We start from the raw sequence: 13,234 nt of genomic DNA, 5'->3' as shown, positions 1-13,234 counted from the left end.
TTTTAATAATATCGTTCGCTATGTTTTTGGTTTACGTAGGTATGGCAGAATATCTAATTATTCTTCCCTGTTACTAAATATGCCCTTGAAAAATTATGTAAAACTTCGTTGTTTAATCCTTCTCTCCGATATATTGCTCACACAACAACCACAATATTGTTTTAACAGAATAAGTTTCCCAACCTCAAACAGGACTCGTCAACTAGTTCACCCTCGCTTAACATCTGATCGTCAATTTTTTCTAAATTCAGTTCGAAATTAGAATGTTTTGTAATAACACTAAACTGATTCAAAAAATCCAAAATGGTTACGATTTTCAATGTAGTTTTCTGGTATGTGCTTGGTAAAATAATACAACTGTCCACACTTCAGTCTAAATTGATGTTGTCCAGACAAATAAATCGGTGCTATCTTAGACTAGTATTGAAAGTCTTTAAAAACTCTCTCATTTTGAATATGTTTGTTTTTTTTTTAATATTACAAATGTAAATTGTCGTAAAAACATGTTTAACTGTTTGTATAATTTAATATATTGAGTGTTAAAAAAGTGATCGTTATTTAGATGATAAATATTGCCTCAAATCTTCTAAACCATAAAAGTTCTTAATATATCTACTTGAAACATAAAACTCAAAAAGTTTCGATTATTAAAGGCTTTTAATAGCTTAATTGAAAAATTAAATACTATAACTTATGAATAACAACATCACAATTTTTGATAAAATGCTTTTAATTCCTCTTGTGTGATTTTCTGATTAAATAAAAACGTCCTTAGTCGTCGCCGTCATTGTCGGAAACCAAATCGTCTCTTACACACAAACAACGTATATACCCATAACTTTATCCCTGTTTAAACTCTTCTACATAATAGAATTTAAAGTTCCGACCTCCTATCCTAACGTATATACATCAAAATATACCCTAGCCAGACCAACAGACTCCTGATGCGAAAAACTGAACTTCTATTTTCATTCTCACAACATCCAACACTATGAGGACCACAAATTGAGTAGATATTAAAGAAGCTAAGTACACAAAGTGATTGTTTCCAGATTATACACAGAAGAAAAAGGAAAAAGAGGGAATAAAGGAAAATCTCTGTCAACACTCAGACTAAGAGTCACAGTAACAGTCTCACTTCCCAAACGATGAAAAATGAAAAACCCCAAAAAACCAAAAGTGATCCATTTTCTAACCGTACGCCAGAGATTACGGGGGCTGCTTTTGCCTTATGAATATTTAAATATTTCACCGCGGCAAACTTAATTCATAAACGTGGTGATAATTGCTTTTTGGAATATGCTAACGAATTCAGATTTAATTACAGTTTAGATACAAAGTTACCCGGTGTTTGGTTACAGCATCAGCGTAGCACAGCGCATCATCGTTCCACGCCGGGTTATACTCGCAGTGAGTATCCTTGCTGCCCACGGTACCCGACCCCCGCCATCATAATCTACAAACCGACTTTGGTCCGGTGATAAGTTGCTTGTTGACTATAAAGGATTGGACTATCCTCGCACACACTGATTTTCCCTCTCGAATTTTTCGAAAACCTACATAGTTGAAAACGAGAAGGTGCTATTATACGACTAGAAAATGTGCCACGAATGAGCGATGGCATATACCTAAAGGGTTTTTGCCGAATCAAGGTGGCACAATAATAAATTAATGACGTCCATGGCCAGCATCAGTACCACCACTGAGAACTGAGTAAAGGCAGGCATTGGCATATCCATTTCTAAATACACACGTAATGAATCCTCTGTGGCCAAAAACTCTGTTTCATCATCAGTAAGTTTTAAATCGAATGTTGCCTACTTTTAATTTATTATAGGTACGAAGATACTCGTGTAGGTGTAGGTTACAGTTATACAAGTACAGTCAGTGAAACGTGAAGGCAACGGATATGTATGTATGTATGTTTGTAGGGTAGAATTTCAACTCGTTTTAAATTATCAAATTGTTAATTTGTACTGCCAACTGGTTACCTGGGAACTAATTACATCAAATTTATTTTCGGATGGTTACACTTTTATAAAAGCTAGTTTTTGGTCATTGAGAGGAAAAGGAAGTTTTGGACGCGAGAAATAAATAATTAAATTGTTTGCAAATATTCTGACAGCATCAGGAGACAAATTAACAATTTAAAATTGAACAAACTTTTCAAAAATTATAATTGAAAGGTATGGTATGCAAATAGGTATAGGAGAAATATTAATTTGAGTCCTTGACATTTATGTAAAACCTTTCTTTTTTTTGTATACATTTACAAACGAAATTATTGAAATAGATTTGAGTATACGAAGTCGAGATTGTGTCCTGGGATTAAGAAAGTAGTAGGATTTTTAAACAGCTGTCACTTTTAATGCAGTCAAATTTCGAAATTTAACAGGCTAAAATAATGCCAGTAGAATTAGAAAATGGTACTTCTAAAACTAAAGCTTTAGGAATTGACAAATCCTCCCTCCCAGAATAATTTCTTTATGAAAAGTACTTTCTCAAATGAGCCGTTCGGAATCGGCTTGAAACTGTAGGCCCCCTCTATCCCTAGGAACAGTACTCGCACACAAGAATGGTTGAGAGTTGTAAGTCACTAGGACCTAGTTCTTAAGGGAATGTTGTGTTACCTAATTTATTTTTAAAAACTGTAGGAAAGCAGAGATGAGCGAGGAAGTGTGGTCGGTTATAAACAAGGTTAAAACGAGCGTGGTACTTACAGAGCTATACAATTTCGTAAAATGGTGTATGGATCGCGAAAGAAGAAGATGTGACAAATTGAAACTGTGTGCGATGCAGTAGGAAAACTGATACAATTGTTGTTAAAGGCAGCAGTTTTCAAGAAAATGAATGGTTTGTAGATTTTTCAACAATCTTTAAAATTAAATATTCCATAAATGATATTTCACATTTTTTTACAAAAAGGAGGTAGGCTTTTATAATTCAGTTTACTCAATAAAATAAAGCCGGTTAATCACTAGCGCCGCCGTATCTTCGCTGGTTCGGTCCCTGACATGATTAATGATCCTGATATTCAACAAAAATAATCTTCATTTATAAAGGCCATTTTACCTCCGCTGGTTCGGTCCCTGACATGATTAATGATCCTGATATTCAACAAAAAATAATCTTCATTTATTAAGGCCATTTTCACTTCGGAGTAATTAGGCAGAATTGTCGAATATTAAATATTATTGGTGATCACAATAATTGTGCACTTATATTTTGTAGCTTACAATTTCTGAAAAAATCGTTTTCAGACGGACGATAAACAGCCGTAAATATGCAAATTGGTCATACAAAACTTGGTAAAAAGGATATATTTATGGAACCGAAGAAGTTTGAACATTTACCTGATATTTAATTCTTTTGTTTTTTACAATGGAGTTAAAACACATTCTGCTTTAAACAGGCCAGCTGTTTTGGCACTAAGTGAAACCCAAGTGAGTGAGGATACCGATCCCACTGAATTCTTTATTCAAGAATATTCTTTTCTCACCATGGTCTCGCCATATACATTAGGAATGATTTTGTTTTTATCAATTTTTGCCACAATATGGTCTCTGCACCAATTCTTTTTTCAATTTTATGTGGTTTAAATTTTCCGTGAATAAGCAAATCATTCACTATTGCTTCCTTTATCGAAGCCCAAATCTAGACAGAGTATCAACTTCTCGTAAATTTGATGCTTTGTCTGATTCCATCCAAAGAATTGTTTCGTCCTATCCTCGCACTGAAATCGTTGTTACGGGCGATTTCAATGTTTACAATTCTTCATGGCTTCAACACTCGGGCCAGTCAACACCAGAAGGAGTTTGTGCTGAAACCATCTAACTCAGCTGGTCAACGAGCCCACTCAAATATCGGACGTGGTAGGTCGAGCAGAAAACACTCTTGACTTGTTTCTTACCTCTGACCCTGGTAAGTACACTTTTAGTGTTCTATCTCCTCTGCGTTTTTGTCTTCGTTTTCTTCCGTTTTCCCAAATTCACACCACCTTCTTATTCTCAGAGACTTTTGCTAATAAACCTCCCTACACTTTCACAACATAGACAATATATCCAATTTTGTTTTATTTTAAAATTAATTAATGGTTCTATTATATCCGCAACAGCTATGAATCGTCTAAATTTTAGCTATAGTCAAACTAGCATAAGAAAACAGATACCTTTATGTCCTATCTTTAGCAGAACTAACTATGGTATGAATACCCCTTTAAATCAATTGATTTCAGTCTTCAATAAATTTTATAATTTAATTTCATCTGTTAATGACAATGTTAAAAGTAAAGAGAGCTGTAAAGAGGTCATTAGAACCAAGAAGGTAAGTTTCCGTTGGTTTAAAGCCAACCCAACTGAGGAAAACCGGAATAAGTTCAAGCAAGCCAGGAAGGCCTGCAACGGACAAAATTTTTACATGGCCAAAAATTACGGCAAAAAATACTGCAATGTACCAAAGGCAGTAAAAAATTTTGGTCATTTGTAAAAAATATAAGGAATTCTTACTCTTCCTCGGTTCCTACGCTCGTTGTAAATGACACTCCATTTGTTAGCTCTTTAGAGAAAGCAAATTTCTTTGCTAGGCAGTTCGCCGCCAATTCAACGTCCAGTGAGTGTTATGACTCCACCTGTACTTGATCGAGTTAATGATTCTATGGCGCAAATCTTTTTTCGCACTCAAACTGTAGCAAGAGTCCTAAAAGATCTTAACATACATAGATCTGGTGGTCTGGATGGTATCCAAGTTATTGTTCTGAAGAGGTGTTCTTCATCGCTGGCAAAAGCACTGCGTAAGCTTTTTCATCTGTCCTACTCCTCAGGTCTCGTTCCGAGCGGATGGAAAACCGCATTTGTCCTTTTCTTTCCAAGGTCATGGAAACGCTGATTTATTATCAGCTCAAGAAATATCTTGGAGAACGAAAGCTTCTTAATGATCGACAGTATGGCTTTTGCACCAATAGGTCCACTGGTGATTTCATGGTTCATCTCACCGAACAGTGGAGCAAATCTTTACATCGTTTTGTAGAAAGTAAGATTAGTGCACTAGATATTTCAAAAGCATTTGATAGGGTTTGGCATCAGGCTCTCTTATCGAAAATGCGTGGTTTCGGTGTTCATGAATCCCTCCTTCATTGGATTAGTAATTGCCTTTCGAATAGTTAAATACAAGTTGTATTGGATGGATTCAAGTCTGAAAACCACAAAATAAATGCTAGTGCGCCCCAGTACTCTGTTCTATCTCCAACACTCTTTCTTATTTTTATTAATGATCTCCTGTCTGCAACATCTAATCCAATACATTGTTTCGCTGACGATAGTACTCTTAGCTTTTCATATTTGTGTTCAGATTCACATCCCTCTTCTTCGGATGTGGAACTGCAACGACAAAATATGATAAACTCATTAAATTCTGACCTAAACAGCATTATACAATGGGGAATAAGAAACCGCGTGGAATTTAATGCTTCGAAAACGCAATGCTGTCTTGTATCGTTAAAGCGAAATATACCCCCACTGCCATTATCCATAAATGGCACTTGCATCGAGGAAACTGAACATCTCGATATTCTTGGTATGTGTATCACCAACCACCTTTTGTGGAACGATCACGTACGCGATGTCGCCAAAAATGCCGTAAAATGTTTGGGTTTTCTAAGGCGATGCAAAAAGTTTTTCTGCCCCTCTGATCTGGCTGTTATTTACAAGTCTTATATACGTCCAAAGCTTGAGTATAACTTCCATATCTGGGCTGGTGCTCCTGCAACTTACTTAAGCCACTTGGATAGTATTGAACGTAGAGCTTTTAGATTGATTGGTGATATTACCATCATAAGATCATTTACGTCACTTGAACATCGTCGAAATGTTTCTTGTCTCACGCTTTTTTTACCGTTATTTTAATGGTTTATGCTCTAGAGAAATAGCCAGCTGCATTCCTCCACTTAAACAGTTCAACCGTAATACTAGCGCTTCTAGGAATGCTCATCAATATACCCTCGAGCCCATCTTCCGTCGTACTGTCAAGTACAGAGATTCGTTGCGAATGTGGAATGCGAATGTGGAATGCCTTGCCACACTCTGTCTTTCCCAGCTATTGCAATATTCAGGAATTCAAAACCAATGTGCACCGACATCTCCTTTCAACCCCTCTCTCCCTTTCCTAGTGCTCACACTGTGTCTACATAATAAGGGTAATATATTCCTTTGGGTGTGCGCTTATTATAAAAAAAAAATTGATTTTAACAAAGAAAACCCTATTTTAATTATCAAAATGAAAATTCTTATTTCAAAACCCAATGTTTTGGGAAAACATTCAAAGTTTTCTATGGGTTTTAAATTAACAGTCTTATTTAATAGAATTCGCTAAACAGATGAATAGTTATACAGTGAATAAGGATTTATGTAGGCTCTATGTAACGTTGCAAAAATTCCTATTTATAAAAAAATCTGCTATAAATTTTAGTTATACAATGCTTATATCAAAAAAAGTGCCAAAAGTACTATAAAATCTGCTAGTTGTCATAGCAACTAAAATATAACAAAATAATTCCAATTATTTGTATGATATTCTCTTTCGAAAATCTATATTTTTTTTAGATTCTTCGTTTCTTCGGCTCACGAGCTAAACTCGAGAGGCATTATTGTTTTTATTTTAATTTCAAAAAGAGAGGAGAGAAATCAAAATGACATTTACGAAATAATAATAACAATAATTTCCTTATGTAGGCTTTATTCAACCTCAAAACGCGTTTAGCTTATTATGGGACTATGCAACCTTGTATAAGTTTTATAAATAGCATTTTTGCGTTTAGAGGCATTATAGAGATAACATAACTTTATGTAGGCTCTATACAGCGTTTTTAAATAAGACTGTTAAATGTTTTGTTTGGGTGACTCCAAATTTTGTCATTCTTTAATTCATTCGGTTTTAAAAAATATTGACTGTATTCCAAATAACTTAAGATATTTTAAATGTTTATGGCTGTACATAACTGCAACAAAATGCTCCAGAGAGTGTGACTAAAAAGGACGATTTGTTTTGATTTTCTGAATTTGTCTTTTTTTTAACCTATTGCATTGCATACGAAATAATATTAAGATTCATCACCAAAAACGGGAAGTTGCTCTAAGAGCTACATAAATCCTCTTATATAATATCAACATAACATACAATTTAGTGTAGAAAAACGGGACTACTCTTTCAAAGTTAAACATACATTATTATTTTATAATATTAATATATATGTTGTAAAGATACATAACAAAGCACTACTATATTCCAAAAGAAGAATTAAGAGTAAAGAAGGACGTTGTCGTTGTGCAGTGTGGCTACAAAAATCTGGCTATCGTCCTTTTCTATACACATGTGCGCATCCCAAGGAGGGGTAAAAATGCCCCCAAATACATGAACACAAATTATGTTTACTTAATTCCATCTGTATAGTCCTTCATTAATTTAACCTCGCAGAAGGTTTTGTGCTAGAAATTATAAGAAAAGGTTGGAACACAATATGCATTTCTTTGAATTGACATTTAAACTTTGTTTTTAAACCTGCGTCAACATTTATTGCATGCCTAAGTTGGCAATGGCTGATCCTGGTGCCCTTTTCATGACCATTGGATAACCTTTAAGATTTATATATTTCTCGGTACCTACTGCTTTAAAATTTGTGCATACAAGCAATATTTTTCATGTTTTATATGTATATGAAATGAATTGCAATTTCATTCATCAAAAGGTAAACGAAAATTGTAGGTTGTGAGTACCTTCAATTTTTTAATTGAGGATGGTAAAAAATACAAATTCTTCAAATTTAAGTTGAAGTAGTTCCTTAACTATTTTTATGAAAAAATTGTATAAACAAAAAATATTTAAAAACAAATTCAGAAAATATTTTGATATGAAATAAACAAAGTATTCAAAAAGTTAATCCAAAATTTTAAGCCTGATGTTATTGATAATATTGAAAAATAAGTTTTAAATTGGGTCAAGTGAAAAATACAAAACTTAACTGAAAGTTAATAAAATTGTCCGTATCAGACGTCAACTTTTTTTTAAAGGCCAAAACAAAGTTTAAATTTACTGTCAGATTGTCTTCATTTAAACAGGAACTACGTTTTTGACCTCAGGTTTAAATTTTTGAAAAATTTATTTGATAGCAAAATGTTAGTCAAAATTCTTAAAAATTCTTTTCCGAACCAACATATACTTTCTTCAACCTTATTATTTTATTTGATTTGCTTCATATTTGTGCTTTTTAAGATTAAGATAAATTACTTAATTATATTAATTTTGTTCCCATGGCAACAGAAAATATTAATGGTAGTTTGTGTGTCATTTAATTATTTAACTTTTTTGCCCTCAAAATAAAAAACAAAACTCAAAGCTAAATTCATCTTGACATTCTTAAATATTGAATGACATAGTTTTCTCAAGTTAAAATTATCAAAAACTTTATATTTTGAAATTTTTAATTAAAAAACCAGTCTTGGCGGAACTAATGTCACACATAATGTTATTTTTACAAATCCCCAATTTAATAAATTCCCCCATCCTGAGCTCATTTTAAATGTATGCAGAGGTAGGTAAGGTATGTATATGTATATGTACATCCAACTATGCACACGTCAAATAGCTTTTTCCCTCTTTAAACCTTTCCTCTTCAATCTCGTTTGCAGTTTTCCTCTCGAGATGTGAAATTATGACAATAATAAGTTTCCTCGCAGCCAAGTCGAGCCAAGCCAAGTCAAACCATGGCAAAGCAAGGCAAGGCAAGTATACCCATCAAGAATGAAAAGAAGGGGAAAATTAATAGTTTTAATTTAGCCTCATTATACGTGAAGACCGTTATTACCTTTAACACACGACAAAACGAGCGAAGAACTAATACAAACAGTAACACGAACCCCAAAGACAGACACAATTCCGTATAAATTGCCGCAAAGAAGGAAATGAGCCACATCCACATGCACTCTTTAGCCGTTCTGCAATTGCATCAGGTTCTTCTTATTATAGGCAGAGGCATAGGCAGAGTAAAAATAAAGAAGTACAGTTGGGGGTGCATGGGTGGGGGTGCGAGATAGGGTTTTTGCGAGGGCTGATGAAAAATCTATGAAATGAACTTTCAAGGCTGTTCAATTTGAAAACAAATAAATTACCACCCCCGAGGAACAGTTATAAGTGGGCCAACAATAAAGTTTGCGAACTTTAGTAGTTTATCTCCACCATCGCGAAACCATCTATATACAATCTATTAAGTATAGACGAGTATAAATGCACCTACCCACACATCATCATCATTCCTATTTCCGATCAGCCTGAGAAATAGGCCATATCGAATATGTTTAAACAGAAGAAGTAGACTACGACGACGACGACAACGATGACTACGACTATAACTACGAGGACAACTTTATATAAACAGGACAATGAGGAGGAGGATTCCAAGCACACTGAAAACTGCACATAATATAGAAACCTACTCTGTGTGTATCTGCATAGGTATGCATATACATTTGTATGTAGATAGACGAACACAACATAAATTAGATAACGTTCTTTAAAGAATTCCATCTGCCCCCGCCTCCACTATAACAACACCACCACCATTACCACCACAGAACCAGAAGTATATATATCTATTGCATTGCATAACTGCAAAGCCTCTTTAGAGCGACGAATTAATTTTGTACCTATGCAGGATGAATAAAGTTAGACATTATTCTCAAAGAGAAAGAGAAGTTAAAACAGAGCCGACATGACAGTTGGGAATTTCAAAGTATCTATACAATGTTAGGCAAGGCACAAGCTACATATAGCTTTACCTATTCTACCATTCAACCTACCTATCCAAGCTTATACACTCGGGATGTGAGACATTGAATTCAATCTGGAGGTGACCCATTTTTAAACCGAGAGTTAAACAAACGAATGGAGTTGAAGTTTATATAGGGCGCGGTATATGATGGTGGTCTATTAAGCTATATGTATGCTATATAAGGAAAAATGGGAGCCTAAACTTTCTTACAACAAAAAAAATTATAATTATGTTAAATTGAAGCGAATATGTAGATAAGTACTAAGTCAGCTAAAATAATGGGATTTTAAAGTTCGAAAGTAGTTCAACATTATTTTCAACTAAATTTATCTGTTTTACTTGTTTGAATGTAAAAGTCGTCTATTTTTTGAATATGTAAGTTTTTATCTCAACATTGGTGAGTTTAAATTTAGAAAAATATAATTAAATTGTCTGTAAATGGAAAAAACAATATTACGTACTTTTTTTTGAAAAAAATCACCTAAAGAAAATTTCATTGAAATATTTACTCAAATTACCCAAGAAATAATACAAATCAAATGAGCTCAGTTAAAATTTTATTAATTGTTTGTGTTTCCAGTTATGATGTTTCAAGTTCAATATTCTGGAAAACTGGTAATCTGATTCAGATCAAGTTTTATATGTTAAAGTTTCTAAGAGTTTGAATGAAGTGCCAAATTTTTATTTTTCACTTTCCGTTTTTGTTTCACATAAAAAACAATTTTCTATACTTTGAGGTCTTTATAGCAACAACAAGTATTTCCTTTAAATATAAAATTTCGAAAATATGCTTTTCAGCTTTGGTTTAAACTACCCACAACAGAATTTTATACACTTAGGTAAATAAGTATTTCCTTCTAGACTCTTCCATGTATTTTTCTGAAATAAACACAACAATAGAACGTCAAAGCCTTACGTTAATATTTTCCAGAAAAAAAACGATAGATAATGAACATAATATCTCTCTGATAAGTTTTCTCAGGAAATTAACTAGAAGAGTTTTGTAAATATCCATAATTTAAGCCTTTATTTTTATTTGTCTTCACGTTCTCTTGTTCACCAGATAAGAAGCTAAATATAAAAGGGATAACATTTCAATACAAGAGATATAACCAATTATAAGATACAACATCCTTGATTTAACAGCATCAACTTAAGGGTAGATAGATGAAATCAATACTTATTGAGAAAATTTATATACGAATCTTAAATGCTAAGAAATAACAATAGTTGAAGACCAAAATAATGTTCTAAGAATACTTGAGAGTACTTTGTCAAAGTTATGAGCAAAGTAGTTTGTATTGGCAAGGATTTGGTTATTTTGTTTTGGGTGAAAATAAAAGAAAAAGTTTTTCCAGTTGCCCAGGGGCTATAGTGGATAAAAAACACAATACAAAATTTAAATTCTACTCAAAAAAACTTTGAAATATTTTTCCAAATACTTTTAATTAATCAAAACTTTCAAATTCAGTTTTTGATATTTCTTAACTTCCATGTAGAGGTTGGTTAAAGCGCTGTCCACCACAACTCCTTGTCGTGCCCAACAATTTCTCCCCTCACGCTCGTCGTTGATAAAAATAATGCATAAAGACTTGGATTTACATGCTTCAAATTTGCAATTGGCTCTAGAACTAAAGCCTCCTGAATCTTTCAAGCATTTGCAATGGTCAAAATAGTGGCAAGAAATGGCAACAATGGATGATCAACTTGTGAAGAATATCATCTTTAGTGATGAGGCACATTTTCACCTCAGTCGATTTAACAAGAAGCACATTTTCTGCATTTAGGTGAATGATAATCTAAAAGTAATGGTAAAAAAAACAAATACCAATAGATTTACGAGCAAGGCTCATCTAGGTATCTTAAAAATTGAAATTCGTTCCCCCTCTTCTCAAACATTTCTGAAATCTCATTTTTTTTATTTTGGCTGCATTTGACAGTTTTTGACTTAAAAATATCATATTTTGACATTTATAGAACGTTTGAATTGGAATAGAAGCTATTATCTCAAGTTTTTGAAAAGATATTTGAGTCAAAAATCATTTTTTACCAACATTTTTTAATTTTTTTTCGGTTTTTAATTTTTTGTAAAAAAAACTGTCCATTCGATTTTTTTCAAAATTCTACTGAATGTTGACAACAATATTTTTGAAAGATAAAAGTAAATTGAAGCCAATATCTCAAAGTTTTGAAAATATAATCAAAATCAATTTTTATTCATTTTTTTTTTAGGTTTTTATTTTTTTGTAAAAAACTGTCAATTCGATTTTTCTCAACATTTTTCAGAATGTTGAAAACAATATTCGATTCGATCGATATTCAATTTTTACCAACGTTGAGTTATGTTTTTTTTTGATTTTTATGAAAAAACTCTCAATTCCATTTTTTCAAAATTTTATCAGATGTCAAAAACATTATTCTTCGTTGCACACAATTGTTTTGGAGATGAAATCATATTTTAGTCGTAAAATTTTGGAGGTGAACATTTTTTTTCAGTTTTTTTTGGTTTATAAAAAACCGTTTAATGTATTTTTTTCAAAAAATATACTTCTTTGATATCACGTTACAATATATTATATCAAAAATTTATTTCAATTCTCTAGCGTTTTGGAGTTTTTAAGTAAGAAGAACTGACAATTTTGTTTAAATTAAGTGAAACTATTTGAGATATTTCAAAACCTTTAATGTTTTCTTAAAGTGCATTCAAAACATCTATCGGTGGAATTTAATTTCGTTTATATCGACACCGCTGACATGTTTGCAATGGTTGGTCTTGAACTCGATTTTCGATTATTCAACCGCATATTTTTACGCAAAAGGCAGCTATTTCCCATTCAGTGTTGGTTCTGACCTCTTTCAAAGTCGATAACTTGTTGGCATAAACCATTTATTTAACGTAGCTTTAAAGAAACAAGTCTAGAGGCGTTAAATAATTCTAACTACTGATCCGTTTTTAAAGATAAATTGCTCATCAAACTTACTCCCAATTAAATAGATAGAAAAATATGACCCAATAACGCCGCAATAATGTAAGCCACAGAAACAAAATAATTGTTTGTGGGTCACTGACTCCGAATTTCTGTAGAAAAAGTTTAATATTTGCATACTTTGCTCGTTCATCGATTTTACTACGATAAAAATGTTGAGTTTACGAAATAAATTGACAATGCAAATTTGATGACTAGTAATAGGGTGAGTTCAACTAACATTTAAATTTGTCCCTAAGTCCCTATTAAAAAAGCCGATAATTCTTTAATAACTTAGTTTGAATTGCATTTTTACTTAACTTCAGCTACTAATCGTAATTTGTTTTGGATTCAAGTTCTTCCTTATAAAGGAGAAAATTATGTCTTATAATATATTTTGAATACAGACTAAACCATTTTAATACTTCATTTCTCTCTCAAGGCTTTTTTA

The 13,234-nt window shown here is 32.7% G+C and overlaps 1 protein-coding gene across 5 annotated transcripts in view; it reads right to left on the bottom strand.

Annotated features, from left to right (window-relative positions):
* The window catches only part of LOC129947241 (innexin shaking-B), a 385,068-nt gene that overhangs the window by 148,649 nt on the left and 223,185 nt on the right, over positions 1-13,234 (bottom strand). The window lies entirely within an intron of this gene.

This window comes from Eupeodes corollae, chromosome 2, assembly GCF_945859685.1.
Source record: "Eupeodes corollae chromosome 2, idEupCoro1.1, whole genome shotgun sequence".
In the NCBI taxonomy this organism is placed as follows: Eukaryota; Metazoa; Arthropoda; class Insecta; order Diptera; family Syrphidae; genus Eupeodes; species Eupeodes corollae.
The sequence above is the reverse complement of the archived record's forward strand: the minus strand, read 5'-3'. Positions and strand labels throughout refer to the sequence as shown.